The following is a 7,055-nucleotide window of genomic DNA, read 5'->3' on the forward strand; positions in this document are numbered from 1 at the left end:
TGCCCTGTTTATACATCTAAAATAATGACACCTAGATTTTGTGCTCAGGAGATTCTTCTAAAATTCAGGGGAAAAATGCCAGGTAGCCTACAACCACCACTGTTACACAATGGCTGATGCTAAGGTACCGTCAAAGACAATTTTATAAAACGTCAAATTGAGACGCCAGGAAATAACTTTTAAAAATATGTGCCTGATTTTGATACTAAGACCTTCAATTTTAAATACAATAAGTAATTTATTGAACAGTAGCAGGGACAATGCTAAAAGAGTCCACCGTAGCCCCCTACCAAGGAAGAGAAAAAAGTAAGTAGTAACCCCAGATGCCCGGAAATGATAGGCCCTATTAATTATAGTAGACCCTAATAGTAACAAAATGTATAATAATTAATAGGCTTATAACCATAACAGTTATTATAATGATTACGTTATTACGATATCATTAAAAAAAAATCAACCGGGTGATTGTGCTGGTGCATTTCACCAAACGCTCCAAAAACCATGTGCACCATTCTTACAGTAATAATAAGTTTAGGTTGTTTTATATATTATATAGGCTTATTATTTATTTGTGCAGCTTTTTAATAATGCATTTTTAATATGATATTAAAATAATAATCAACAATAATAGTAACGTAATTTTAATTAAATTATAGTTCAGCTTTTTAATGTAATCAAACAATTTCATATACATTTTTTTTGTCATGATTGTTTAGTCATTTATTTTATTGTTATAGTTAATCCTCTTGTAAACGATTTGTACCATAATTCAGCCTTTTGGTTGTTATGTCTTATGTTTATATAAACATTGATTGAATTGAATAAATACCATTATATATATATATATATATGTATATATATATATATATATATATATATCAAGATTGCCGTTTACACTGTTAAATTATATATAACTCATCAAAGAAAGTTAAATGCAGTGTTCGAATAAAGGACATAATAATAGATCGTGTAGGATAGCTCTCGACATTACGATGAAAATTGCAATCATGATGACGATTATGATGACGATGACAATAACGTCCATGAATATGACAGTATAATCGGCCAATAACAAGCAATTAGTAGAGCTCCGCATAGTACACTATAGGAAAATTATTATACGAAGTTTAGATTTATTGCTTGAAAAAATTTCCTGAGGGCCTGCAAGGCCCGAAGGAAATTTTTGAATGCATTAAATCTAACCTGAGTATAATAATTTTCCATTTAGTGTAATGCATGGTCTACTAATTGCTTTATAAGTCAATCCCCGTCTTTTAATTTTTGTTTTTTATAACCAACTGTTGTAGCAGTCATCGGTTGCTATAGTGATATGATCAGTATACGTGTGTGTATTTACATTTAGCTGTGCGTATGCTGATTTTTGCTCCTGTAGTGCGCGTTTAATTAACTGCACATCAGTACGGATACGATGAATAACTATTGTGTTTGAAAGAACTTGTTTGTAGTGCTATTTTGATAGACTTTCGCACACAAACCTAAAAAAAAAATCAAGCCGAGCGTTCACTTATAATAACAAAAAATAGTGGATGCTGGGGAATAGGCAAATAACATTGGGAGTTACAGTGATGATGTCACGATTGACTTACAATAACTAATAAACCACTGCATTGCAAGGCGGTGAGCTGGCCCCCTCAGCACCACAATCATTAAAGGGGACATTTTTTTGGCCACGAAACAAAGGGAAGTGTATCTTTAACACTATGGACAACTCCTATCAGGGGACATCCCTATTTAGTATTAAGGTCTCAAAGAGTCACGGAGTTTGTGGGGCCCTGGCGGTGACTGTTATTGGGGGACTTAATAAGCAAGCGAAGCGAGCGTTAAGTTTGCTAGCGGAGCGAGCAAACAGAGGCGGGCCCAGGGGGACGCGTAGGGCCCAGGACGGGGTCCAGAGGGTGAATAATAATAATAATAATAATAATAATAATCACAAAATCAGAAACAAATGTCAAACATCAGAACACAGCTTTTCATTCATCATTGAATGAAACTATGGCATTATAATGTATGTTATATATTTTTTAAACTACATGTCGGGCCCCTCGTGCCTGTGGGCCCTGACGCTCCGCTCCCTGTCAGCACCCGAGCGTGACGCTATTGGGCTGGTATTCCCTGAAATCAAGGCTACTGTAAACGGTATTTTAAAATATATGGCTACAGTATCATGGGTGTAGATCTTATAAAGCATTTTTTACAGAACTACATAGCAGAGATGACGGGTCTACTGAGGGAATGCACTTTTTTTTAATTATCACCATGCCATTACCACTATATCGTTACATTTCACGCAAGCAAGCGCTTCTTGTGTTTATTTATTGGTTGTCGGCTTACCCGGTGGCGAATAACATTCACTCACCGTAAATAACGTCTAAGAATCCGCCGCTTAAGAATCGGGTCACTCGACAAAATGTTCATAGACAGATTCTAAGAGGACTGCATCGATGTTCAGCATTCACCTCTAATGAATCAAACTCGAGACCGTGTATTATTTTCAGCAATATCTGCGAAAATTGATACTTTTGTATTTATCACAAGATAGCACTCGTAGTTAGGTCATTGTTCTGTCGTCGGGAGTGTCGATATTTTGTAACCCAGACTTTTCGTAAACCAGACTTTTCATAACTCTGCCGCGGATATTAACGTAACTTGCAATGTCTTGGATATGTGATGTTCGCGACAGAGAAGCGAGAAGTCCAGGTTACGAAATGCCTGCCACTTTAGTCCTGTCGTGCCGGTGATCATTTGGGTTTTTAACTTTTATGTAATGCATACTTCCACAACGTATACTTCCTTCCATTGAAAGTGATTACAGTTTTAGTGATAATCCTAATAAAATTTATTATAATTAAAATCATAATCATGATGATTGTGATATTAAATATGATGGTTATTTTAGGCTAAGTGTATTGACATAATAGTATACAAAATGACTGTTAATGCGTATAATGGTAAGACTATTTTCATGAAATTATTCTTTCCAATTGGGCCACTGGGGCTATTGAAACCAATATTTCCACACTGTTTTGCATAGACCTATGCGTCGAACAGCGCAAATTCTTCATGCATTGCAATTAATAACAAATCAATTCTGCGTGATTCGAAACTCATTAGGTCTACTCAACAATCTAATTATGATCTGTTTGAGAATTTGTCTTAGGGTCATTCTATGGATGTAATCTCGCATGAGATTTGATTATATAGACATGAAAATATTTATAAATATGAAATAAATGGCAGTTACTGTACCCGCATTATAGCCAAACGCAAAAGCAAAAAAAAAATATATAAATAAATAGATAGATAAATAGATAAAATGTTATCTAGGTTCCAGTCCTGACAGTAGTAGCATCTTTTTCACACCTGTAGGTTATTGCATGCATGATCTCGACGTGTCCAATGGCCAAACTGTTTAGACATGGCGAATCTACATCCATAATTGACGCTGGTTCGAACGGCACGCTCGCATATGGTTCAGGAGGTGAAACAATACACATTTGGCTCAGACGAGTAGGGGGTTACTCCAGTATACTGGTCCATCTTACAGCCACTGCCCTCATCCAGATTCTGAACAGGCGTTGATGAGTATAGATCTTCTTTAGGAACAAGATGACGGAATACACTGTAAAAACAGCGTAGATGATTTAAATTCACAGCTCCACACAGTTTTTATCCCGTCTTTGGTGACACGTTTAAAAGCTAAACGTGTTTAATGTGCTTAGGATCGAGACGTGTTTAGACATAAATCAAGATGTCAAATACAGATGTGTATAAGAGACAGGGCTACAGTAAATATAATATAATATAATATAATATAATATAATATAATATAATATAATATAATATAATATAATATAATATAATATAATATAATATAATATAATATAATATAATATAATATAATATAATATAATATAATATAATATAATATAATATAATATAATATAATATAATATAATATAATATAATATAATATAATATAATATAATATAATATAATATAATATAATATAATATAATATAATATAATATAATATAATATAATATAATATAATATAATATAATATAATATAATATAATATAATATAATATAATATAATATAATATAATATAATATAATATAATATAATATAATATAATATAATATAATATAATATAATATAATATAATATAATATAATATAATATAATATAATATAATATAATATAATATAATATAATATAATATAATATAATATAATATAATATAATATAATATAATATAATATAATATACAATTCGCCCTTCTAATTCGATATTCGAGACCACTTTTCCAAAGTACAAACTAACCACCTATCGTTTGACACTGAACTCACCTTCTAATTACGAGACCCCTCTAATTCGAGACCAAGACCACCTTTATGAAAGTACCAAGTGACAAAATGACCTCCAATTAAAGACCACATTAAAAAATATAAAATAATAAAATCAAACAAATTCAAGTGTATAAATAAAGGTTTCATAATAAGTGGTGGACTATAGGCCTAAGTTTCGATCTTCATTTAAAGGTTTCATGTTCGGTTCCCTTTTAATTATGCTGTTTGGAGACTAATTATAACCCGTGGTCTCTATTTAGAGGTTTCTAATTCGAAACTGAACTTTGGGACCGCGCCAAATTTCAGGTACAGAAAGTGTTCTCGAATTAGAGGGCGGGCTGTATATATGTTTAATAACAAGATATTCAAACGTGCTATTTCCTTGATAGTAATCTGCATGCGTAATTGTCATCTATTCAACTCATAATAGAGCATGACGGAAATGCTGTGACTATATTTTGCTTATCATACACACATGATCTTAAACTAGGAGCACCATACATATAAGGAAGTTTGTATTGAAAGTCATATGATGAATAATTATACCCAAGGTCTCTGTACTAAAACCAAAACAAGAGAGAGGGAGAGAGAGAGAGAGAGAAATAGAGAGAGAGAGAAACTAAATATATAATACATACTAGAAATTGCAAATTGCAAGTAAATGCTGCGAAGTACAGCTGCATATAAATGTTCTTCGAACAAAATTATTTATGCGAGTCAAGTGAAAATAATGATTAATAAAAATATAACAAATAATATGAGACACGACCCATTGTCTATATTAGAACACTTCTAATTAGGTAACAAAGTCGTAATTTTTCATTTTTCTCAAAAAGTGTCTATAGTGGTGAATTATGGTTTAGGTTTTTTTTTTAATAAAGTTTCAAAAATGTCTATGTATGTGGAAAATGTAGATGATTACCAAAGGTTACAATTTTTATTTTGAAGACTGCATGGTCTAGGAAGTGTACATTTTTTTTATGGGGCAAGTTTCCAAGGGCGGGTTTGCTAGGGGCGAGTTGACTGCCAAAGAGTGTTGCCAAAGTGCGAGCCAGTGTGTTATTTGATCACAAGTGCGAGACATCGCAAGTGTGAGCCAGCGAGCCATGACGTCACGACTATAGATACGAGACGTTCGAGTTGTGCGAGGTATCGGCTGAGATTTTTGGAGTGCAATTCAAAAAACAACTATAGGTCTAATAATGAATTATTGTGATGTTAAACAGACAATGTTAGCTATCAAGGAGCGACGTTGTTTTTCATTGGGACCTTCGTCCCTTCAAGGCTAGGCCTATACCATCCTAGCTAGTTTAGGCCTAGAGTAGGATAAGGCTAGCGCGACATGCGGACGTTGGTACGTGTTGGTTATTTTACAAACGTCACCTAAAGTAATTGATTTTACAGAACGAAAGAAGGAAACTCCGCTTTTCAGTCGTCTTAGGCTCTAGTTTTTTGACAAACAATGACCTTTCAGAGGTCAAATTGCTGTCAAGAATATGAATTGGCTGCTTCGCAGCAATAAGAATAAATAAAAAGAAACAAGATGTAGAATTGTTTAAAATCATATTTGCATCTATTACGGCGGACACAAATGGAGCAACACCGATTAAAAAAAAAAACCACTTGGCAGTAACATCATTTGAGAGTAGAAACTATGAATAACTTCCACACGTATTTAAAATGCGATAGGACGCGTGGGCTTAATGAAAGCAATCGATCACAATGCACTTTTAATTTCATTTTCATTTCAATTTTAGATTACATTAAGCATAACCTACAGAAATAATTTCCCAGGATAGAGTAAATTACAATTTGACCCTTTCTATTGGCATCGTTATTTCAGCTTTTAAAATCAATAATGTCCATATAATACAAAACTTGAAGACGGAATCAGTCCTTTGACAGTACTGTTCAATTATTTGTAATAAAATGTTTGTTTTCTTGAATAAATGTTTTATTAAGTTTAATCAAGTTTGTTTCATGAGGTAACAAATGAATTTATTGATTGACTGATGTATTTAACTCAAAGAAGCAATCGAGTAACAGACACTAAGAAATAAACATAAAACGGGAGATATGAGAAATTGTTTTGCTGAAACAAAGCAGTCAAATGCAATAAAATGCCTTTATTTCTCCACACAAAAACAAATAAGGAAAAATACATTATCTGCAATATGTACTGTTATTATTTCTTTATACTGTGTTTTACGGTGCTATGCAGCGAACCTGATTTGAATATCTACAGTAATATACATATGCAAAGGATTACAAACTACAAGCTTGTTTTCTCCTAATATTGGACGAATTAAATATGTGACGAACAATAGGGCTTTAGATGTATGACCATTAACTTAGGCTTAAGTTAAAGGGTACAAATAAAAACATTTTTTTTTGTTCAATACAAGATAAAAACTCCCAAGGCATTAAAATCAGTATTTTTGTTGAAAGACAGTAAAACAAATCATCATCTTTTATTCCATTTTATTTCTATTATTCGTCTATAATATGCAAAATACAAAATCAAGACTACTGTAAAACCTCGAAATAAAGCACAATGGGTTTAATATCGAGAAGAAGCCGTTCTCGAATTGAATATAGCATAGGCCTATGCTTCTTTCTGAGATAGTTACATACACTACATGAATTACAAATTTTTTAAAAAGAGTTAAAAACGCACTTGATTT

The sequence above is a fragment of the Anneissia japonica genome, unplaced genomic scaffold (genome assembly GCF_011630105.1).
Source record: "Anneissia japonica isolate Jap-2015-1 unplaced genomic scaffold, ASM1163010v1 scaffold439_len473750_cov173, whole genome shotgun sequence".
Classification (NCBI taxonomy): domain Eukaryota; kingdom Metazoa; phylum Echinodermata; class Crinoidea; order Comatulida; family Comatulidae; genus Anneissia; species Anneissia japonica.